This window comes from Jaculus jaculus, chromosome 9, assembly GCF_020740685.1.
Source record: "Jaculus jaculus isolate mJacJac1 chromosome 9, mJacJac1.mat.Y.cur, whole genome shotgun sequence".
NCBI classification, from domain to species: Eukaryota; Metazoa; Chordata; class Mammalia; order Rodentia; family Dipodidae; genus Jaculus; species Jaculus jaculus.
Window position 1 is genome coordinate 62964373 of NC_059110.1, and position 25423 is coordinate 62989795.

The following is a 25423-nucleotide window of genomic DNA, read 5'->3' on the forward strand; positions in this document are numbered from 1 at the left end:
GTAGTTTGAATAGATGGCCCCCAATATATTGTTTTTATTAGTTTGTACTTTGGATCTGCAGCCACCTGGCTGTAGGAGGTGTCACTGGATGGATCTTAAGGTGTGGTGGTGGATTTGAAATTCCAATCTAAAGATATGCAAAGTGCCTAGTTCCACCTGAAGTTCCTGAAGTGCTGTGTGATTTTTTTAGCTTGTGGCTTCTTTCTCTGTGCTTGGCTCTTCTCTGCTACTATGGAACCTTCCCTTGCATCTGTAAGCTTCAGTAAATCTCCCCCTCCTCCATAACTGTGCCTGGTCTGGAAGTTCATCTCAGTGAACCTGAAGCTGTCTGCTATAGAAATTGGTACCAGGAGTGGTGTTAGATGAATGTGACCGTGTAAATTTTGTTCTTTTGGAGCTTTTATCTTGGGGAAATGGGCACAGACTTGGTACTTTCAACTGAAAACACCTTCTGGAGCAGTCAGCCAAGTTTTATGGACTATTCTGATGAGAGTTTCAGCATGCTAAATGCAGCAAGCATTGTATTTAGGGGCTCACCTTATGAGCTTGGAGGCTTAGCTTATGAGCTTCCTAAGGGGAAGGACAGACTGCAGAGAACTTTGCTGGAATTGGGCTACTGGCGTAAGAGCTGGCTGTGTTCTGCCCAGGCCCAGCAAGACTGATCAAGGTTAAATTTGTAATGGAATGATGTTGGACTGAGAAATTTATGATTTTAAATTGGAAAACTTTAAGCAAGTTTAAAATTACTGGCACTGAGACTGGTTTTAGGTTACTGAAGCTGCTATTATCAAACACATTAGCAATGTTTTTTAAAAAATTTTTTTGGACAGGCAGACTGCATTTTGTAGCTGTGTGATTCTTAAATACAGAAGTAATTTTCTTCTCTCCTGACTTGGACATTGTAGCTATATAATGTTTTCATTTTGATTTTCACAAATCCTTTGGGTCTAATTCTGTGAGCCTACCTATAGCACTGGATTAAAATGTCTGCATCGTTTCTTTAGTTATCCAGTTAACTTTAAAACTGTTGTAAAAGTATAAACCAGCCCATGACAGTTTTCTGTACATGTTAAGAACCTTCCTGTTCAGTTTTCATGATTCTTACGTGAGGAACACCAATAGAGCTGTTCTGTGCTGTCCTGGACCATGTTAATGACACAATGTATTTTGGTTCCCATCACAATGATTTGTCCCCGTGACCTTCAATCCTTCCAGGCACAGCTTTTGTTTGTTGCGGTTTCCCTTTGCATTGTATTGCTTTGATGACTGTAATTTGAATCAGATCTGAAAGAGGTCTGTGGGAAAAAACCCCCCCAGGGGGTCCCCACGCTCTGCCCGAATAAGGCGACACCCCAAATCACTCACTCACGAGAAGCGGTCTTGATGCAAACTGCAAGAGGATTTTATTCCAAGGCGCTGGGGCCCACAGTCGTACACCGCACAGGGGTAGAGGACTGCAGAGCCCCGAATGCAGGAATGGGGTAGTTTTTATAGGGTTTCTAACAAAGCCTGTGTATTAGACCAATCATTATTTAATATCAGGAGCCCCTGCAGGGTGTTAGCCAGTCAGTTTGTGCCACCCCACAGTTTCTAAGCCAATTAGTTTACTTTGCTCAAGCCCCTCATGGACCAATCACTCTCTTATGACTATGACCTTGGTGGTCAGCGTTTGCGCAGGTCCTTGGGTGGGAGTAGCAGAGTATGGTACCAGTCTCCTGTGACCTTGGAGGTCAGCACTTGTGCAATTCCTTAGGTGGGGGTAACAGAGTATGGTATTAGCCTCCTATGACCTTGGTGGTCTGAGGCAGGCTGCTACAGCCTATGGTGCGAGTTACTAAGGCTTACAGTGTGGGCTACTAAGGCTTACAGTGTAGGCTACTAAGGCTTACAGTGTGGGCTATTAAGGCTTATGGTGCAGGCTATTTACAGAAACTAAATAAGTGGTTTACTTTATTATTTATTTCCCATCCCTGAGGGCTATCTCATGCCCTTTTTACCTAGTTTTATATTAGGAGTGGGCTCTGATACAATGAGAAGAGGGATTCTTTACTTGCTTCTGACAGAGAGTAAAACCTGGAGTTTGAGGTATGCAGGTGGCCCGCTTAAGCTCCCTTTGGAGCGTGATAGTATTTCTGAGCTTCTGAATTCTTGGGCCTTTCAGGTCCAGAATAAAATATATTTTGATATTAAAAAAATTTTTTTTGGTTTATTTTTATTTATTTCTTTGAGAGCAACAGACAGAGAAAGAGGCAGAGAGAGAGAGAGAGAGAGAGAGGGAGGGAGGGAGGGGAGAATGGGCACGCCAGGTCCTCCAGCCACTGCAGATGAATTCCAGATGTGTGTGCCCCCTTGTGCATCTGGCTAATGTGGGTCCTGGGGAATTGAGCCTCAAACTGGGGTCCTCTTGGGCTTCACAGGCAAGCGCTTAACTGCTAAGCCCTCTCTCCAGCTCACATTAACAATCTTAAGGAAGATGGCCCAACTGCTTTACATTAAATGGTATTAGTTTTGGATGCATGAAATATGTATAGAGAATGGTTATGAAGTGCACATGGTTTCAGGAGCCATTGCTGAGATGCAGCATGAGACGGGGCATGATGACTGTGATAGGCTGGCAAAGCCATTGGAAGATGGGCCATGGTTTTTATGGAGACCTGAAGATGTTTTGGATATACCAGGACTGTGCAAGGGCTACCATGGAATGCACTGTTGGCCTGGGATGGAAGTTTTCATTGGCTACTCTGCCCAGCTGGAGGGGCAGAATTGGAAAATTTGGAGAGTGTCAGTCTTTGGTTATATTTGACTTGAACTACAGAAGTTTGATGACTGCTTGATGGTGGTTGAGTTTGCATTGTTCTAGTCTCTCTTTGCTATTCCTTATGTAAGGGTCTGAGATTGCTGAAGAAAGATCCCAGACTCTTAATCGTATGTAAAAGCAAAGAGCATTTTATTTTGCAGAAAGAGCCAGCATGTGGGGGTCAGCCATTCATACAAAGTGGTGACCCTGAGAGGCGCATATAGGCCCCTTTTACACAGCTAGGGGAATTTTAGGAGGGTTAGGTCATATTTTAATGTGATTGGCTAAGCAAGCAGCAGTTACATTTGTACATCTTTGATTGGCTGTGGTCCAGATTTTACCATACTTGGACATGTTTAGACATGTTTTAGAGACTTTTCAGGAACTGACTCAGCCCTGGAGCCCACTATCTCAGGCAAGTCCTTTTTTTGGTCATAGTTCAGAGGTATTACAGGAGATCACTTAGGCCCCTGGGTGGCTCAGGGTTGCTGTTGATTAACAGTTCATGGTTTTTCCCAGAAGTCTTGTCTGCCTGTCTGGGAAACTGAAACTTAGGCCTAGCTGTAAACTGGAGCAAATTTGATTTTTTCACTTATACCAGTTGAAAATGTTTAGTCTGTGGCTTTATATGTTGATAGTGTCTAACTTGTTTGATATTATAGGACTCATAGCTAAGAGACAATGTAAACTGTAAGAGGAGAGTTGGGACTTTGGAACTATTTTACATTGATCAAGACTGTGGGGACCTTTGAAATTGGACTGAATATAATTTATAATACGTGATGGTTTTGTAATCTTGGGGGCTGGGGAGGAATGTGGTAGTTTGAATAGATGGCCCCAATATGTTCTGTGTTTTATTATATTTTTCATATTTTTTTAACACATCATATTCTTTTACTCCCTTTCTCTGTTCCCTTTTCTCTGGGGCCCTTCTCAGTGAGGTTATAGGATTCACTGTGGAGTCATGAAGGCCTTAATCAGTCCCAATGGGATAGTGGGAGAACTGTCAGGGAATTTCTACCCACTCTGGCTCTTATAATCTTTCCACCCCCTTTTCCACAGAGTTGCCTGAGCCATGGCAGGCCTATTGGCAGTCTGCTTTAGTTTTAAGTTTTTTGTAGCCTCTGGATTTCTGCTTTGATAAATTTTGTTTGATCACTGTGTCAGTCACCATCACTGTGGAGCAGGTTTTCAGGCTACCAGTAAGGGCAGTGTTCATGGTGCTACTTCCTCTGCACGTTCTCCTGCGCCCTGGCACATGTGGAAGAGGTCGCCAGTCTCCTGTTGGGAAATCAGTTATTTTATTGTTGGATCTCGACACTCTGTTTTCTCTGCCATAATGGCATGCAGTGAGGCCCTGCTCCCAGCTTCTCTTGCGGTGGTTTAGTCTTCCCAGGCAGCCACCCAAGGATGGCTGTATCCTTGGTATGTAATCTTCCCCAAGCTCAGCCCCGTCTCATGTGGCATGAGGGCATGTGGCATGGCCCTCTCATCCATGGTAATTATTCCTGGAGTCTTTTAGCCAAATATCCATTCTTGATTCTAGGGGCTGGTGCTCAAACTACTAGTTATTTCTGTACTTAACATATGTCTGTAATTTTTGTGTTTTGAGGTAGGGCCTCACTCTAGGCCAGGGTGACCTGGAATTCACTATATAGTGTCAGGCTGGCCTCTAGCTCACAGTGACCTTCCTACTTCAGCCTCTGAGTGTTGGGATTAAAGACATGCACCACCATGCCTTACATATGTCCATAATTTTGACAATTAATAGGAATTCTGCAACACATCAATTCTGTGAATGTATATTTTAAATAAGGTCAAAACAAAAGAAAACATTCAGATCATTAGTATGTTGCTAGGTAGAAAGAGCCACAGGAATACCTTCAGTAGTAATTCCTAGATTTCTTGTTGGAATTGAGCAAGGGTAGGAAAGACAGTCAAATTCATTCTGAATAGATGTAATTGAATAGATGTAATTGGTTTTAATTTTAGTTTTAAAAGGTCCATAGGAACATGGCAGAAGGTCTTGGAAACTTAACCATAAAGAATTAAGGGATGGGCTGTAGAGATGGCTTAGTGGTTAAGGCATTTGCTTGTGAAGCTTAAGGATACAAGTTTGATTTCCTAGTTCTCATGTAAGCTAGATAAACAAGGTGCCACATACATCTGGAGTTTGTTTGCAGTGGCTAGAGGCCTTAGCATGCCCATTCTGTCTCTGTCTGCCTCTTTGTCTCTCTTTGAAAATCAATAAAATATTCAAAAAAAAGAATTGAGGGGCAGGGGCTAGGAAGTAAAGTACTTACTACACAAACCTGACAACTGGAGTCCAAACCCTCCAGAGCCAGGTAGAAGGGAGGTGTAGGACAGGTGAGTGCCAAAACTCGGGGCAGCTACCCTGGTAAATGTTGTGGGTGAGAGAGAGAGACTGCCTCAAACAAGGTGAACAGTGAGAATGCCCTCTGACCTTCACACAATCACCTTGGCACACAGTTGTCCATCTGTATTCATGCACACGAAAACACACACACACACACACACACACATACACATATACACAGTTTTAAAAAGTAACTGAGAGAAACATACTTGTTTTATCTTTCTGTATGTGACTTTTTAGTGGCACTAATCTTTGGGTTTTATTACATTTTAGAAAAGAAAGAAGTCTTCTAAAGTTTCTGTGATACACTTCTTAGTGATAATTATCATTTTTTAAAAATACAGTTTCACTGTGTAGTTCATAGTAGCCACAAATTCATGATCTTTCTGCCTCAACCTCCTGAGTACTGGGATTTCAGGCATGTTTTATCATATCTGGCTTAATGATGATTTTTTTTTTTTTTTAATTTTCAAGGTAGGGTGTCGTTCTTACTCAGGCTAACCTGGAATTCACTATGTAGTCTCAAGCTGGCCTCAAACTCATGATGATCCTCTTACCTCTGCCTCCCAAGTGTTGGGATTAAAGGTGTGTGCCATCATGTCTGGCCTTAATGATGGTTCTTAAAAGAGTCAATATGGGAGGTAGAGGCAGGAGGATCTCCTGATCTCCTGGAGTTCAAGTCCAGCCTTGGCTACATAGTGAGGGCTCTTTCTAAAATTTTACGGTTGTGGGAGTAAGGGAGAGTTCAAAGTTCAGACAACTGGGGTGTATTGGCCATTGGAAAAGCACAAAGAGAATGAAAAAGCTTTGGGAAGAAAATAGGGTTGACTTCTGACAGGTTCTGGCTGGATGTCAATGTATCCTTTTTAAAAAATATTCTATTTTATTATTTATTTGAGAGAGATATAGAAATAGGCAGGTGTGTGTGTGGGGGGGAAGGGAGGGAGAATGAATATGAATGGGCATGCTGGTGCCTCCAGCCACACTAAACGAACTCCAGACACATGTACCCCCATGCATCTGGGTTACGTGGGTCCTGGAGAATTGAACCAGGGTCCTTAGGCTTTGCAGGCAAATGCCTTAACCCCTAAACCATTTCCCCAGCCCTCAATGCATTCTTAATGTACATGAACACCAATCTGAGCCCAGTGCTTATAAGTTTTCTGCCTATATCATTTGGTTCAATAATCACTTATGATTATCCTAAATTATTTGTCATTTAGAAAAGTTGGGAGCCTTAGCATATGATGTTTTAGGAAAGAGAATTTTGTGGTCCATGTTGCTGGGACAAACATCCAGCCGGATGCGGTTTATGGGTTGAAAGGATGTATTTCAAGCTTATAGATCCAGGGGAAGTTTCATCCATGGTGGAAGAAGCTGATCCAAGAAGAGAGAAACCATCAACAGCCAGCACCACAAATGCAAACAGCCAGCGCTCAAACTGCTCATTCCATATCTTGGGGCTGGAATCAAAATCTATTCCCAAACATATCTTAGGGCTGGATACCATGATCTGTTCCCAGTGACACCTCCTCCAGTAGGCTACTGGAGGCTTAAGAAGGAAGCTTAATTTTAATCAAGTACCTGAGGTTATGGGAAACATACATTCACATTCAAACCACCACAGGGAGAATATATGCTTTTTCCAAGGTAGAATCTTCTTGTAGCCCAGGCTGACTTGGAATTCACTATGTAGTCTCAGGGTGGTCTGGAACTCACAGCGATCCTCCTCCTTCTACCTTCTGAGTGCTAGGAATAAAGCCGTGTAGCACCATGCTTGGCTGGAATACTGTTTTTAAGTAGTCTTGGATATATCCCAAGTAGTTTTTTTTTTTTTTTTTTTTTTTTTTTTAATTATTAGATTTGGTTTTTTTTTTTTTTTTTTTTTAAATTTTTATTAACATTTTCCATGATTATAAAATATATCCCATGGTAATTCCCTCCCTCCCCACCCCCACACTTTCCCGTTTGAAATTCCATTCTCAATCATATTACCTCCCCATTACAATCATTGTAATTACATATATACAATATCAACCATTTAAGTATCCTCTTCCCTTCCTTTCTCCACCCTTTATGTCTCCTTTTCAACTTACTGGCCTCTGCTACTAAGTATTTTCATTCTCACACAGAAGCCCAGTCATCTGTAGCTAGGATCCCCATATGAGGGAGAACATGTGGCGCTTGGCTTTCTGGGCCTGGGTTACCTGACTTAGTATAATACTTTCCAGGTCCATCCATTTTTCTGCAAATTTCATAACTTCATTTTTCTTTACCGCTGAGTAGAACTCCATTGTATAAATGTACCACATCTTCATTATCCACTCATCTGTTGAGGGACATCTAGGTTGGTTCCATTTCCCAGCTATTATAAATTGAGCAGCAATAAACATGGTTGAGCATGTACTTCTAAGGAAATGAGATGAGTCCTTTGGATATATGCCTAGGAGTGCTATAGCTGTGTCATATGGTAGATCAATCTCTAGCTGCTTTAGGAACCTCCACACTGTTTTCCACAATGGCTGGACCAGATTGCATTCCCACCAGCAGTGCAGAAGGGTTCCTTTTTTTCCACATCCCCGCCAACATTTATGATCATTTGTTTTCATGATGGTGGCCAATCTGACAGGAGTGAGATGGAATCTCAATGTAGTTTTAATCTGCATTTCCCTGATGACTAGTGACGTAGAACATTTTTTTAGGTGCTTATATGCCATTCGTATTTCTTCCTTTGAGAACTCTCTATTTAGCTCCTTAGCCCATTTTTTGATTGGCCTGTTTGATTCCTTATTAGTTAACTTTTTGAGTTCTTTGTATATCCTAGATATTAATCCTTTATCAGATATATAGCTGGCGAAGATTTTTTCCCATTCTGTAGGTTGCCTCTTTGCTTTTTTCACTGTGTCCTTTGCGGTGCAAAATCTTTGTAATTTCATTAGGTCCCAGTGGTTAATCTGTGGTTTTATTGCCTGAGCAATTGGGGTTGTATTTAGAAAGTCTTTGCCAAGACCAATATGTTGGAGGGTTTCCCCTACTTTTTCCTCTAGCAGTTTCAAAGTTTCCGGTCTGATGTTAAGGTCTTTAATCCATTTGGACTTAATTCTTGTGCATGGCGAGAGAGAAGAATCTATTTTCATCCTTCTGCAGATATTTATCCAGTTTTCAAAACACCATTTGCTGAAGAGGCTGTCTCTTCTCCAATGAGTATTTTTGGCATTTTTATCGAATATCAGGTGGCTATAGCTACTTGGGCTTACATCTGGGTCCTCTATTCTGTTCCACTGATCTACATGTCTGTTTTTGTGCCAGTACCATGCTGTTTTTGTTACTATGGCTCTGTAGTATAGGTTAAAATCAGGTATGGTGATACCACCAGCCTCTTTTTTGTTGCTCAGTATTATTTTAGATATTCGAGGTTTTTTATGATTCCAAATGAATTTTTGGATTGTTTTTTCTATTTCCATGAAGAAAGCCTTTGGAATTTTGATAGGGATTGCATTAAATGTGTAGATTGCTTTAGGTAAGATTGCCATTTTCACGATATTGATTCTTCCAAGCCAGGAACAAGGGATGTTTCTCCACTTTCTAGTATCTTCTGCAATTTCTCGCTTGAGTGTCTTAAAGTTCTCATTGTATAGATTCTTTACTTCCTTAGTTAGGTTTATTCCAAGGTATTTTATTTTTTTTTATGCAATTGTGAATGGGAGTGATTCTCTGATTTCATCCTCTGTGTGTTTGTTGTTAGCATATATGAAGGCTACTGATTTCTGTGTATTTATTTTGTATCCTGCTACATTGCTGTAGGTTTTGATTAGCTCTAACAGCTTGCTAGTAGAGTCTTTAGGGTCCTTTATGTATAGAATCATGTCATCTGCAAATAGTGATAACTTGATTTCTTCCTTTCCAATTTGTATCCCTTTTATGTGTGTCTCTTGCCTTATTGCTATGGCTAAGACTTCCAAAACTATATTAAATAGAAGTGGAGACAGTGGACACCCTTGTCTTGTTCCTGATTTTAGTGGAAAAGCTTCCAGTTTTTCCCCATTTAGTAATATGTTGGCTGTAGGTTTGTCATAAATAGCCTTTATTATATTGAGATATGTTCCTTCTATTCCCAGTCTCTGTAGGACTTTTATCATGAAGGGATGTTGGATTTTGTCAAATGCTTTCTCTGCATCTAATGAGATGATCATGTGGTTTTTGTCCTTCAACCCATTTATGTAATGTATTACATTTATAGATTTGCGTATGTTGAACCATCCCTGCATCTCTGGGATAAAGCCTACTTGGTCAGGGTGAATGATCTTTTTGATATACTCTTGTATTCTGTTTGCCAAGATTTTGTTGAGAATTTTTGCATCTATGTTCATGAGGGAGATTGGTCTGTAATTTTCTTTTTTTGTTCTATCTTTGCCTGGTTTTGGTATCAGGGTGATGCTGGCCTCATAGAAGGAGTTTGGTAGGATTCCTTCTTTTTCTATTTCCTGGAAAAGCTTAAGAAGCAATGGTGTTAGCTCTTCCTTAAAAGTCTGGTAAAATTCAGCAGTGAATCCATCTGGGCCTGGGCTTTTTTTAGTTGGGAGATTATTGATAACTGCTCGGATCTCCATGTTTGTTATAGGTCTATTTAAGTGATTAATCTCATTTTGATTTAATTTAGGTAGGTCATATAGATTAAGGAAATCATCCATTTCTTTCAGATTTTCATACTTTGTGGAGTATATGCTTTTATAGTATGTCCCTATAATTTTTTGAATTTCTCTGGAATCTGTTGTGATGTTACCTTGTTCATCTCTGATTTTATTAATTTGTGTCTCTTCTCTCTTTCTTTTGGTCAGATTTGCTAAGGGTTTATCAATCTTGTTTATCCTTTCAAAGAACCAACTCTTTGTTTCATTAATTCTTTGGATTGTTCTTTTTGTTTCTATTTCATTAATTTCTGCCCTAATCTTTATTATTTCTTCCCGTCTACTACTTTTTGGTTTGCCTTGTTCTTCTTTTTCCAAGGCTTTAAGGCGAAGCATTAGGTCGTTTACTTGCGACCTTTCTAATTTCTTAATATAGGCACTTAAGGCTATAAATTTACCTCTTAGAACTGCCTTCATTGTGTCCCAGAGATTTTGGTATGTTGTGTTCTCATTATCATTTGACTCTATAAATTTTTTGATTTCCTTTTTGATTTCTTCATTGACCCACTCATCATTTAGTAGTGTATTGTTTAGCTTCCATGATTTTGTGTATGCTCTGTAGCCTTTCTTGCTACTGATTTGTAGTTTAATTCCATTGTGGTCAGATAGAATGCAAGGAATTATTTCAATTTTCCTGAATTTGTTAAGATTTGCTTTGTGTCCTAATATATGGTCTATTTTAGAGAATGTTCCATGTGCTGCTGAAAAGAATGTATATTCTGCAGCCTTTGGATGAAATGTCCTGTATATATCTGTTAGGTCCATATCTTCTATGACCTCATTTAGTCCAGATGCCTCTCTGTTTATTCTTTCCCTGGATGACCTGTCAATTGATGAGAGTGGGGTGTTAAAGTCACCCACCACCACCGTGTTTGGTGTTATCTGTGACCTTAGTTCTAATAGTGTTTGTTTGACGAATTTGGGAGCCCCCATGTTAGGTGCATATATGTTTAGGATTGTAATGTCCTCCTGTTGGAGTGTGCCCTTAATCAATATAAAGTGACCTTCCTTATCTTTTTTGACTAACTTCGGACTAAAGTCCACCCTGTCTGATATTAGGATAGCAACCCCTGCTTGTTTTCTAGGCCCATTTGCTTGAAACACCGTCTTCCAACCTTTCACCCTAAGATAATGTCTATCCTTTGTAGAAAGGTGAGTTTCTTGAAGACAACAGATTGTAGGATCCTGCTTTTTAACCCAGTCTGCAAATCTATGTCTTTTCGTTGGGGCATTGAGACCGTTGATATTAAGAGATATTATTGAAAGGTGTGTATTTATGTTTGCCATTTGTGTGTGTGTGTGTGTGTTACTTGTTCTACCTGTGCTCTCTTCTGTTAACTGGTATTTGAGTATGGCTGGTTTTTTCTAGGTTCCTTATATGTGTGCTTTTCCTTTTGTTCAGCATGGAGGATTCTATCAAGTATTTTCTGTAGAGCTGGTTTTGTCTTCAGATATTCCTTTAACCTGCTTTTGTCATGGAATGTCTTTATTTCTCCATCTATTTGGATGGATAACTTTGCAGGATAAAGTAACCTTGGTTGATAGTTGTTATCTTTCAGAACTTGGAATATATCACTCCAGGCCCTTCTGGCTTTAAAAGTTTGTGTTGAATAATCTGCTGTAATCCTGATGGGCTTGCTTTTGTAGGTAACTTGATTTTTCTCTCTAACTGCTTTCAATATTTTTTCTTTGGTTTGTGTGTTTGGAAGTTTGAGTATAATGTGGCGAGGAGAGTTTCTTTCTGGGTTTTGTCTGGCTGGGGTTCTAAAGGCTTCCTGTATCTGTATTGGCACCTCTTTCCCAATTTGGGGAAAATTTTCCTCTATGATTTTGTTGAAGATGCCTACTATGCCTCTGGAGTGGAATTCTTCTCCTTCTACTATGCCCTGAATTCTTATATTGGATCTTTTCATAGTGTCCCGAATATCTTGAAATTCCCACTCATACTTTTCTATAAGTTTGTCTTTCTCTTTGTTGGACTGCATTAGGTCTGCCACCTGATCTTCTAGCTTAGATATTCTGTCTTCTCCCTCATCCATCCTACTGGTGAGATTTTCTACAGAGTTTTTTATTTCATTAACTGTGTTCTTCATTGCTAGTAATTCTGACTGGTTTTTCTTTATTATTTCTATTTCTCTATTTATGTCTTGTATTGCCTTCTTTATTTCATTAAATTGGTGTCCTGCCTCTTCTTTGATTCCTTTGATTTCCTCTTTGATTTCCTCTTTGATTTCTTCTTTGATTGTTTTCATGTGTTCTTTGACCTCTTTGAACATATTTATAATTATTCTTTTGAACTCTTTCTCAGGCATTTCCTCTAACTCTTTCTCACTGGAGGACATTTCTGATGCATTAATACTTTTAGGTGAATTTATATCGTCTTGCTTTTTAGTGTTTCTTGTGTTATAATGTATATATTTTTGCATCTTGGATTAAGTTAATGCTTGGATTTTCTAGCTAGCTGTGTATTCTTAGCTGTATCAATTGATTTGGTGTAATATATTTTCAGGGTAGGACCTTAAGGTATTAGGTGTGGCTCTTAAGACTTTCAGAGTATCTACAAAGATGTTCTTAGGGGTTGAGTTTCCCTGCTATAGGAGTATTCAAGCAGGCTGAGTGGAATAATATACTGGTAGATTCTAAAATTTAGCTAAACACTGTACCCATTCCATCAAAAACAGCCCCGAGTATGTATGCAAGAGTAGTTATTATAATGACCAGATCCTCTATCAACAAAGAGGTTTAGATTTCTGGTCTGTTGAGGTATCCAAGTCAGCTTGTGACCAAGTGAGACCCTTCCCTGGTGCAATCCCAGTTACCTTGGGTGATTGTGGTCTCAGTCAAGTTGCTGCCTGGGTCGTCGGGCTGCTGTTCTGATTTCTGGAGCTGGGCACTTGCTTTTCCTACGGGGCAAACTGAGTCGCTGCTGCCGCCTCTGCAGCTGTTATAGCTGCCTCCCCCGGAGCCCCCACCGCTGCTGAAGCTGCCGTTGCCGTGTCCACTGGTGCTGCTCACCCCGAAGTCGCTCCTGGGTCCGCTGTTGCTGGGGCCACTGGTACCGGTGCTGGAGCCGCTGAAGTTGCTGCCGAATTCTGCTCCTGCTTGGGTCCCGCCGTCAGCCCAAGTTGGCGTGGCCGGGTCCCGGGCCGCTGCTGTGTTCGCTGGAGCTGGGTTCAGGCGGCGGGTGAGGGGAGGGAGCCGCGGCTGCCCTGGTTGTATCGCTGTTCCACGCGTGCTTTTACCTCGCGGTCTGCTCCCCCCTCCGTTGCTCGCTGCCGCTCTCCCCTCACGTTTCCCGAGTTGCGGAGAGCGCGGTGTGAGGGGAAAATCCCGCACCTGGCTTGTCCTGCGGCTCGAGCCGAGAGTCCGGCGGTTTTCTGCCGCTCCGCGGTTGCGGCGGGTAGTCGAGCGGCCCGGAGCCGCTGTTCCCGCCTGTGCAGGCTCTGGATGCTCTATAACTCTTCCACTTCTCCGCTGCCGCCTCAACTTCCTATACACCTCACTTTTTAGTAAAAGTGTGTATTTTGCTGAGTTTTTTTTGGTCTTCCCCCCCCAGGCTGTTTTGGCGTGGTACCTACGCCGCCATCTTAACCGGAAGTCCCAAGTAGTTTTTTATACTGAAGTTTGGTAATTCAGTTTACTACTTTTCTTTTTTGTTTGTTTGTTTTTTTGAGGTAGGGTCTCGCTCTAGCACAGGCTGACCTGGAATTCACTCTGTATTCTCAGGCTGGCCTTGAACTCACAGCAATCCTCCTATCTCTGCCTCCTAAATGCTGGGATTAAAGGTGTGCGCCACCACTCCCAGCTACTATTTACTTTTTGTATAGGAAATAGAGAATGTATGGCCTGAGTCCACATTTCGCATTATTAGCTGTGGAATATTTGGTCAGCTGTTTAATCAAGTTTGTCTCAAAGGCTATACTATGGCCATTGTTGCAGTTAGCTTTGTGTTGCTGGCCAAAGCCACCCAACCAAGAGCAGCTTCTGGGAGGAAAGTGTTTATTTTGGCTTATAGACTTGAGGGGAGTCTTGATGATGATAGGGAAAATGATGGCATGAGCAGTGTGGCTGGACATCACCTCCTGGCCAACATCAGGTAGACAACAGCAACAGGTGAGTATGCTAAACACTGGCAAGGAAAAGCTGGCTATAACACCCATAAACTTTCTCTCAACAATAAACTGCCTCTAGGAGGTTCCAATTCCCAAATTGCCTCTAGCTGGGGACCCAGCACTCAAAACATGTATGTTTATGGGGGACACTTGAGTCAGACCACCACATCCATCTTCAGAGAGGTGGATACACTTTGGAAGCCTGTAAAAATTACAAAGCATTACTCATTTACTAGGTTTTGGGTCTTTCCTCCCACTTCCATTTTTTTAAAATTCTTTTTAAAATTAGTTTTCTATTCAGTTTTCTATTCAGCAAATACAGGCAGTTTGGTACCATTATTAGGCTCATCCATGACTTACCCCCCTCCCCATTGGCCCCTCCTTGTTGAGGTATATGGGTCATGCCCTGTGGAGTTAGCTCACAGTTATGGGTATGATAAATGTCTCTGCATATCCTGACCCAACATGTGGCTCTGACATTCTTTCCGCCCCCTCTTCCGCAAAATATCCCTGAGCCATGTTGGGTTCATTTTTGGTCTGCTTCAGTGATGAGGTGTTGGGGGCCTCTGAGGCTCTGGCTCTCTGATTTGGTAGGAGTTGATTTTTCTCTGTGTTGGTCCCTTGTGCTGGTATCTAGTTCATCAGGAAAAGAGCACCCTTGCTTGTTTTGCTAATTTTCCTTAGTTTCAGCTGGGGCTCTATTGAGGTATGATGGGGTGGCTCTCTCCTTAGGATCTGCATCTATCTGAAAAAGAGAAGCAGATTCTCCAACGGAGAGTACGTTAGTTCCAGGACAAATGAAATAACCCTTACTTTTTTTTTTTTTATAGAGTGTATAGGTGTAGGCCCTCTTGTAGCCTATGATTGATGGTAGCTTGATATTGGAGAGAGGGTGTATGTTTCGATATGATTCTGATTTGTTTTCCAGCTCCAGCTATGGGTCCCGTACCACTGAGGGGATCAGTTAGCCAAATCAAGAGCAGTTGGTTCCCCACCATGGCTGTGTGCCACTATTGCACTTGTGTGGGCATCACAACCGGTTATTTGTTGCTAAGTAGGTTAGACCATGAGTTGCTTGGTTATTTCCCCCAGTCGCCCATGTAGCACCTTCTGGCACTAGATACGCTGACTGTCTGGGTACTGACTCTTCCATGTGTCAGCTGCATATGGTGTCTTCAGCAATAGGGTCTTACCACTAACCTTTGGTGGGTCATCAAGTACTCTGACAGAAATCTGTCATTCTTTTAGGAAACCTTGTAGGTTTCTCTGATCAAAAGCTCACTGTGGATGATAGCCCCATATTGGTACTGGAAGTCACAGGTCAGTGCCCACTAAGAAAATGAGGAAGAATATAACCAATATACAAGAGTTAGGGAGGAGAGAGAGAGAGAGAGGGAGAGGGGGAGAGAGGGAGAGGGGGAGAGGGGGAGAGGGGGAGAGGGGGAGAGGGGGAGAGGGAGAGGGAGAGGGAGGGAGGAAGATGTAGAAGGTTTAGGTTAGATTGATCCTACCCTCTCCAGTGTCTTGTGGTTCAGGTGTTTCCTATAAGGGCCTGGTGAGGGTTCAACCATTTGTTCTGCCTTTTAGGAAGTAGAATTTTATGGTACCATTGCCGTTTGGGTCTGAATTACTGTTTCCCATCCCTTCTATGTCCTCCCCTCCCTCCCCATCCATCCTAGTGTCTAGTCCATGAGATGCTTGCTGGGTATGTAAGTAGATTCAGGTTAGGTGCTGTAGATGAGTGAGACTATGTGGTGATTTTTTTTCTGTGATTGGGTAAGTTCACTGAGGATGATGTTCTAGGTTCACCCAACCCACTTCCATTTTTAAGTAGATACCAGAAGTAGAATTACCCTATGATTCAGTCAAGCTATAAGGTTCATATTGCTTCAAGATTTATTTTGGGATCTGTTGCAACTTTGTCATGATTAGTACCTGATTCAGTTTTTGATGTGATTATCTAATATATGTCATTTAAAAATATTACTAAAATAGGTATTTTTCCTGCATTTTTAAAAATTGTAAGCTTCATTCCTGACTTAAAAGTTAAATTGGGCTGGACTTGGTGGCGCACATCTGTAATCCCAGCACTCGGGAGGCAGAAGTAGGAGGATCGCCATGAGTTTGAGGCCACCCTGAGAATACAGAGTGAATTCCAGGTCAGCCTGGATTAGAGTGAAACCCTACTTAGAAACAAACAAACAAATCAAAAAGTTAAATTGGTTGAACTACTATGCTAAGAAAAGAAGTGGGCTGGAGAGATGGCTTGGCGGTTAAGCGCTTGCCTGTGAAGCCTAAGGACCCCGGTTCGAGGCTCGGTTCCCCAGGTCCCACGTTAGCCGGATGCACAAGGGGTTGCACGTGTCTGGAGGTCGTTTGCAGAGGCTGGAAGCCCTGGCGCGCCCATTCTCTCTCTCCCTCTATCTGTCTTTCTCTCTGTGTCTGTCACTCTTAAATAAATAAATAAAATTTAAAAAAAAATAGAAGTAACGTAAGTAAAAAGTATGGTAATGAATTAAGGGTACAGTTAAATTATTGCTAGTGTAGTGTCATTTCAAATGTGGTATAATGGGAAGATTTTTATAGCTTGATACAACTGTTCCATTATTTTATAGGCTTTATGTAAGAAATGATTATGAGTTCCCATAATTTCTCAATGCCCTCCTATTTCCATCTCAGGCTACAAAGATTTTTTAGAGAGTTACTTACTATAGTTGAAGAATTTTAAAAATAATCCTCACCTTTAAGGTAGACTTATGATTATGGTAGTCATGACATAACAGTACCTTTCAGGTATCTATAGCAAAGGAACAGCTTTTGGGTAGTGATTCAGCCCAGTGATAGAATGCTTGCCTAGCATTTGTGTAAGGAGGTTGTATTCTAGTTCCCAGTACTGCAAAGAAAGAAAAAAGTGACATATTTAAAGTGTTTTACAGAATATAGTTCCAGTCAGATAGTTTAACAAGACAATAAAGATTAGGATTATACAAAGATGTCTAATTGCCTCATAGTTATACCTGCTTCATAATGACACAGTGATTACTTTTTGAAGATTGTGAGTTCCTTTTTTAAAAAAAAATATATTTATTAGAGAGAGAGAGAGAGAGAGAGAGAGAGAGGGAGGGAGGGAGGGAAGGAGGGAGGGAGGGAGGGAGAGAAAGAGAAAGAAAAAGAGAGAATGGGCACACTAGGGCCTCCAGCCACTACAAACAAACTCCAGATGCATGTGTTTGCGTGTGTATCTGGCTTACATGGGGCCTGGAGAGCTGAACTGGGATCCTTTGGCTTTGCAGCTAAGCCATCTCTCCAGCCTGTGAATTCCTTTTTAAAATATTGTCTGCCTGCCTGCCTGCCTATCTATCTAATCTCTCTACCTTTCTACCTGTCTACCCCTCTACCCACCCACCCATCCATCCATCCATCCATCTATCTATCTGTCTGTCTATCTGAGAGAATGAGAGAAAGAATGGGTGGGCCAGGGCCTCCAACCACTGCAAACGAATTCCAGATGCTTGCACCACCTTGTGCATCTGGCTTACTGGCCCCTGGGGAATTGAACCTGGGTCCTTTGGCTTTGCAGACAAGTGCTTTAATCACTAAGCCATCTCTCCAGCCCTTGAATTCCTTTCTTTTTTAAACAAATTATTTTTTAATTATCGCTGGAAACATTTTCCCTCCCTCTCCCTCTCCCTCTCCCTCCCTCCCTCCCTCCCTCCCTCCCTCTCTCTCTCTCTCTCTCTCTCTCTCTCTCTCTCTTTGTTGGTCCTGTCTTAATTTAGATTCTCCTAGAAGCATATTTTGAGATAAGAATTTCAGTGCCAGTAGTTTATTGGGAAGATGATCCTAAAAACACCAGTAGGGTGCAAGAGAAGGGACTCTGGCAAGTACAAGGGATATTATCAAGCATTGTAGTCAGCTGGATTTAAACATACATATATATTTTAAGAGCCGGGCATGGTGGTACATGCCTTTAATACCAGCACTTGGTTGGCAGAGGTAGTAGTAGTTCAAGGCCGCCTGAGACTATATAGTGGATTCTAGGTCAGCCTGGGCTAGAGTGAGACCCTACCTCAAAAAAGCTATATGAGGGGAGGTAGAGGGAGGGAATTGAATGAACGAATGATTATGGGCATACCATGGCCTCTAGCCCCTGCAAATGAACTCAAGACACATGCACCACCTTGTGAATATGGCTTTACATGGGTACTGGGGAATTGAACCTGGGTCCTTTGGCTTCATGGGCAAGGGCCTTAACTGATAAGCCATCTCTCCAGCCTTGGATTTTAATTTTACTGTAGACCTCTGAAGCTAGTGCAGAATCCACATTTCAAAGTTACCTCAGCCAAGGGGCCAGCAAGCTCTGATGTTTACACAGGCCATTAGTCATTAGTTGAGGCTGTTGGTGGAGAGGATTAATTCAGTAGTATTTTATAGTCTAATGAGCACTTGTGTATCTTTGTCTTCTGCCTCCAGAGAAAGTCCATGCTGTCTAATGGTAAGATCAGAAGAAATACTGGCAAGATACCACCAACTTAGCTATAATCATCATCATTATATATATACATATATGTATATGTGTGTGTGTGTGTGTATGCATACATACATATATACACATTTCTTGTTTTTCTTTTTCTTTTTTGGGTTTCTCGAGGTAGGGTCTCACTATAGCTCAGGCTGACCTGGATTCACTATATAGTCTCAGGGTGTTCTTGAACTCACAGTGATCCTCCCACCTTTGCCTTCCAAGTGCTGGGATTAATGGCATGCACCACCACTCCCGCCTCTGGTTTCATTTTCTTGAAAACAGTGCAACTAGGACTAAGGACAGAAGACAAACGAAATATAGTAAATTGGAAGCTTACATTGATATGTGTTATAATCTTCTGTTGGGTGGAGTTGATGGATTGTCATGTATAAAGTATTTTCACGTTTCTGTAAATACAAGTGCTTATTTATGAAATGATCAATATAGACTTGTAGATTTGTGTGAAAGTCTGAGTTATTTTTTCCTCTTCATAATTGAACACTAATATGCTATATGAGATGATTTCTAATTTTCTACAGAATGTCTATACCACTTAGGGAAGTTGTGGCAGATAAAATTGATAAGAATCTCAAATTTTTATGGGTAAGTAGCCCCTTCCTCTGTTTCAGGGGTTAAGTCTTGCTCACTTCAAGTTTTTCTTGGTGATTGCTTTGGTTTTGGTTGTTGGTTTAAAGATAGCATATCTCATTTCTGGCCGATGACATATAAGAGGAGGTCTGCTAGAGGGAGGGCTTCTGAATAGCTTATTTGACCTAAAAGAGAGGCAGAAGACTTCCCAGTAATATCTTGTACCAATAGATAAAAAGCTATAAGATTCTGAAGATACCACCTATCCTGTTTCTGATTTTTTTTTCTCTTTGTCATTTATATCAGAAACTGGAATGAGATGCCTGATACATAGAGGACTAGCTCTGTAGGGGTCCCATGCTGTGTAAATAAAAGTGTGTGCATTATGAGCAGGGAGTATGCTATGGGCACTTCCTTCATTAAGTTTTTAATCCTTGTTACCCAATTTGGGGTGTCATCCCTTTCTGAGGAGGGGTATACACCAGTAATTGAGTAATCATTTCACTATCACAGTGTGCCTAAAGACCAGTGCCATGGCACAGAAGTTTTTCTGTAATTGAGCAGTATTTACCAATTCACCATTATGTGCCACAGTAATTTTCCCATGAAGTGTTTCAACAACAAAAGGCTGGCAGTTTTCTAACTCAAACTTTCTGGTAGTGGCATACTACGTATGTCTAAGTCCAAGATTTGAAACATACAGTGTCTTCAAATTTTCTTCAGTAAAAATGTGATTGACAAGACCTATCCCCTTAAGGACTTTGAATGCTAGTTGTGAATTCCCATCACTGGTCACAATATATATGGAAATATAAAGGTAGCAACTGTTATATCAGCTCAACTGATATGCTTCTTGAAGAACTCTAGCAAGCACACCTTCCTTAGCACATCAGATGTTACACCTCAGCTCCCCATAGGAATGCTGCTGATGACCTGCAGCAGGCGAAGACTCGTCATTTATATCTTTAGAGAGCTTACCTATTACTTACTTTTTTTTTGGGGGGGTGGTTTGTTTTTGAACCAGTGTCTTATATAACCCAGGCTAGTCTTAAACTTGCTGTATAGCTGAGGATGCCCTTGACTTACTGATCTTGTGTCTACCTCTCAAGTTACTGGTATTATAAGCTTGTACCACACAAGCTTATGTGATGCTTAGGGATTGGATCCAGGGCCTAGTACATACTAGGCAAGTGTTCTACTAACTGAGCTATCCACACTCTCTCCTCTCCCCTAAGTTTTTTTTTTTTTTTTTGGTTTGTTTGTTTGGTTTTTCGAGGTAGGGTTTCACTCTAGCTCAGGCTGACCTGGAATTCACTCTGTTTTCTCAGGGTGGCTTCAAACTCATGGCGATCCTCCTACCTCTGCCTCCCAAGTGCTGGGATTAAAGGCGTACACCACCACGCCTGGCATTTCCCTAAGTTTTTGAGTCAGGGTTTTATGTAGTTTAGGCTGGTCTTAAACTACACATGTAGCTGAGGATGACCTTGAACTCTTGATCCACCTGCCTCAACCTTCCCAGTGCTGAGATTATATGCATGTCTTGTAGTTACTGTTGTGTTCCTGGTACAAAACACTGACCACGACAGTTGATGGGAGGAGAGGGCTTATTCTGGCTTACAGTCTTGTGTGTAGGCTTCATCATGGCAGGAAAAGTATTGCAGAGCAGAGGCTAGACATCTTGCCAGTGAGCTGAGCTCTGGCAATGGGGAAGCTAGGCTATAACTCCCCAAAGTCTGCCCCTAACAACACACCTCCCTTCAGCAAGGATCCACCTCCCAAATTGCCATCAGCTGGGGACCAAGCATTCAAAACACATGAGGCCATAGGGCATATTCCACATTCAAACTATGACAACATGTACCACCATGCTTGGTTTAAATGATACTGGGAATCAAACTGAGGGCTTCATGTATGTTAGTTAAGCAATCTACCAACTAAATTATATCCCCAGTCCATTCACATTGATTTTAACATGAAGAGAAGCTTAGAAAACTTTTCAGGTATTTGAAGTCTAACAAGACTTATTCTAAAGCAGTTTTTAAGCAATAGTAATAAATATACAGTAAATGAAAACTAAAGGGTATTTTATAAATTAATTTGAAAACTGTGTTTATAACTGTTATCTGAAAATATATGTGTTTCTTTACTAAGTATATGGAAAGCATTGTACCCTGCAGTCTTAGAATTGGTTAGGATTATAAAGACAGCTCTGAACGAAGTGCTGAATAGCACTCTGTTGGCATAACTTTAAAATGATCATTCAAAAAAATCAAAATCACCTTATTGCTGAGTATATTATTTATGTCTTCATGAAAGAACTGATTAACACCACATATTTTTAGAGTTTTCTTATTGGGGCAGTAGTGGCCAGTCATACTGTTGTTGAATAGGAGAATTTCTGTTTGTATGGACTCTTAGTTTTCTCTGTGTCTAAAATGAGTCATTTCTAGTATGGTATTTGATCTTTCTTTACTTCCTACCTCTTCTTTTATTTTTATTTTTATTTTCATTTTTTGAGAAAAGCCAGCATAAAGCACTTTTATTGCAATAATAAAACTTGAAACTCATGTGGTGCAGGGGATGGGGACAAAAGCAATAGTTTCTCTCACCAAATCACTACACAGGACAGGAGGGTGAGGTGGGAACAAGGGAGGAGAACCAGGAAACGGAGATCAGCAGAGAGCCAAGCATCAAAACCCAGGAGAGGCAGAAGCTGCGATGACCAGCATCATTTTCTTAGAGAACACTCAAGGATTTGTCGTGATGACTGGGCTTTCGTTGGGTGTTAAGTCTACAAACAGCACCTTCAATTTAAACTTTCGACTAAAGTTCTTAATATTTAGGAAGTGGACCTTGGATAGTTATGAGGTTACAAAAGCCCTGAAAATCCTTTAGAAAAAGGATGAAAAAAAAATAGGCCAGGTCACGAAGAAGGCTTCAGAGGTCCCTGCTGGCCCAGGGACAGATACCTGTAGTGTCCAACATCACAGTGAAAGTGACCTGCTGTAAAAGGCAGTGGGTTTCAGAGGAGGGTGAGAGAGGCTGGTGGAGGCAAAGCCCTCTCCTTCCCTCCCCACTTCGGTTTGAGCAGGGCTTGGAATTTAATAGGACGTCTCTCACACGGAGAAGAGTTCAGCCCTCCACAGCGCCTCAAATCTGCTATGGCTTCACAGCGCAGCAGCAAGAATGTCTTAATATATAATAGATAAAAATTCATCCAAAAAATAAAATAAAAATTCTTGCAAACCCCACCCCCCAACACCAATTCCTATTCTAAAGCTAACCCATTGTTTGTGCTGTTAATACTTGACAATATACTTAATTGGAAACCTAGATCCACACCCCAAAACAAAATGAGTAACTTGAGGTTGATGGCATCTAGTTCAGGTAAACACACATACATACAAGGGGAAAGGAAGAGGACATGGGTGTCAGAAGCAAAGCCGAGTGAGGAACACATTCAGTCGGGTAGATGTCTATACAGAGTGTAGTGGGACATCGGGAACAGCTCCTCGCGGATTCCTGTGCGCGCGTCTGGAGGCACCGGATCCCTCCATGGCCAATCCATGTGTAGGGAGCTAAGAGAGGAGGCCACTGTTGCCATTCCAGTTTCAGAAGCTCCACACAAAGACGAGAGTGGCATGTGGTGGGATGATGCCTGGGTGCCCGGTGGCTCCATAGGCAAAGTCTGGGGAAATAGTTTGGCTCTCTGACCCACACTCATCTGGGCCACCCCTTCTTCCCAGCTTCGGATCACCTCCTGCTTGCCTAGCATAAACTTAAAGGGCTTGTTTCTGTCCCTGGAGGAGTCAAATTTCTTTCCATCTTCAAGCATACCGGTGTAATGCACCACGCAGGTCTGGCCGCGCTTCGGGAAGGTGCGCCCGTCTCCGGGGGAGATGGTCTCCACCTGCACTCCCATGGCGGCGGTGGACGCGGGGCGGGAGGCGTGCCGCCGGAGTGGCCCTGGCGGCGATTCAGCAGCTCTGTCTAGTCACTCGGCGCGTCTCCTGCGCACGCGCGCGCCGCCTCAAGCTCCGCCCTACGTGCGTGCGTGCGCGCGGCGCCAACGTCCCGGAAACTCAGGCGGCCGGGTCTCTTATTTATTATACCTCATAGACGGTAGTATTTGGACATAATTGGTATAGCCCACTAATGATCATTTTCTAGAATGGCTTCAGGAACAGAGATAAACGAAATTCCTAAACATTATGAAGCATTTTTCCAGTAGCAATTTTCATCTTTTCTTTTTACTCATACTTTTTTCTGGAATGATATAACAAATTAGATTTTTACCAAGTTTTCTTCAGCCAACTATGCCCTACAATGGAGAAAATATAGGGGAGTAAAATATCTAAGGCAATATGTAGGAGAAAGAAAAGGATATAGTACATCTAGTAAGATTCTAACTATATAGCTATTTTCTACATAAACAAGAACATAATAAGTCTTCCTTTGTGTCTTTGTTGAGACTCCACTGAGGGACCTTTCAGTGGTGCTTTAAAAAAATTTTTTTTTGTTTATTTTTATTTATTTATTTATTTGAAAGCAACAGAGAGAGGAGGGAGGGAGGGAGGGAGGGAGGGAGGGAGGGAGGGAGAGAGAGAGAGAGAGAGAGAGAGAGAGAGAGAGAGAGAGAGAGAGAGAATATGAATGGGTGCGCCAGGGCCTCCAGCCACTGCACATGAACTCCAGATGCATGCATGTGCCCCCTTGTGCATCTGGCTAACGTGGGTCCTGGGGAATCACGCCTCAAACCGGGGTCCTTAGGTTTCACAGGCAAGCGCCTAACTGCTAAGCCATCTCTCCAGCCCTCAGCAGTGCTTTGACTTAATTCCTCTGATGCAGAGCTTTGCTGCCTTTGTCCCCTGTTTTGGTGTCATCGCTTTATGAATTGTTGCTCAAGTGTAATTATACTTGAGAGTAGAGGGAAATTAGATTTTTCTTTCTGCATTAAAAATCACATGGTGGGCTGGAGAGATGGTTTAGCGGTTAGGCGCTTGCCTGTGAAGCCTAAGGACCCCGGTTCGAGGCTCGGTTCCCCAGGTCCCACGTTAGCCAGATGCACAAGGGGGCGTACGCGTCTGGAGTTTGTTTGCAGAGGCTGGAAGCCCTGGCGTGCCCATTCTCTCTCTCTCCCTCTATCTGTCTTTCTCTCTGTGTCTGTTGCTCCTATCTTTTAGCTTTGGCGGGTAACCAAGTGTTTTGGTAATGCCCTGCATTGTTCTGGGGGGCCTCATGGGTTTTCCTGGCAATAGCTTACTGTGGGAGATAACTCAGTTCTGGACCTGGGATTTACCAACTAGAGCTCATGGTTTTAAGGTTAAGGTTTTTCACCTTCTACAGGTCACTTTTGTCCAGACTGTCTCCCTTCCCCCATATTGGTTATGTCATGTAACATGCTATCCAGGAGGAGGGTTTCTATGGAACTGACTCATGTTGTTTTAAGTATTGTGTAATTCTTTTCCCCACCCTCTCTACCCTCTATCCCTCCAAGACCCTGCCAGCCCTCTTTCCCATTCAGCCTACCTCATCTCCTCTGTTTCTCCCTCTATTTCTCTTGTTCTCATTCTAGTTTTATGCCCATAGTCCTGATGCTTACTACTGTATACACTCATTTCCAACTGATCCCATTTAGGAACCACATATGAGACCATGTGGCTTTTGTGTTTCTATGCCTGTGTGACCTTGCTTAGAATGATTTATTTCCAACTCCACTCACTTTCCTGCAAATTTCATCATTTCATTTTTCTTTACTGTTGAGTTGATTTCTGTAATGTAGAATTCCACATATTCATTATTGATTCCTCAGTTGATGGGCATCTGGGCTAATTATAATTCCTAGCTTTTGTGAATAGCTATTGTGACAAACATGGCTGAGAAAATATCTTTGAAGTAAAGAGTAGAGTCTTTAGGGTATGTGACCAAGAGTGGAATAGTTGGATCAGATAGTAGATATATTTTCATCTCTTTTAGGAACCTGCATATTGATTTCCATAGTGGTTGTACATTCCCACCAGCAATGGATAAGGGTTCCTGTTTCTCTGCACCCTCACCAGCATTTGTTGTTGGAATTGACTTTAATTAGCAAATTAGTCATTTCAGAGAATGACTTATATATTTGCATTCAGTCAGTGTATAAAAAACATGATATATTTCCAGACTTTCATTTGTATGCAGAAAACCATTTCAGAATTCATTCAGTAATTTGATATGAAAGTGGTTTTATTTGTGTAAAATGGTTAGTCCAGTAGAACTTTTGTGATAATGAAGATACTCTGTATCTGTGCTATATAATTTAGTAGTCATGAACTACTGAACCCTTGGAGTGGGGGT

At 41.8% G+C, this 25423-nt stretch overlaps 1 protein-coding gene and 1 pseudogene across 2 annotated transcripts in view; one reads left to right on the forward strand and one right to left on the reverse strand.

The window, feature by feature from the left end:
* The window catches only part of Hsd17b12 (hydroxysteroid 17-beta dehydrogenase 12), a 247081-nt gene that overhangs the window by 21655 nt on the left and 200003 nt on the right, over positions 1 to 25423 (forward strand). The window lies entirely within an intron of this gene.
* On the reverse strand, positions 21610 to 23014 carry LOC123463471 (annotated as a pseudogene).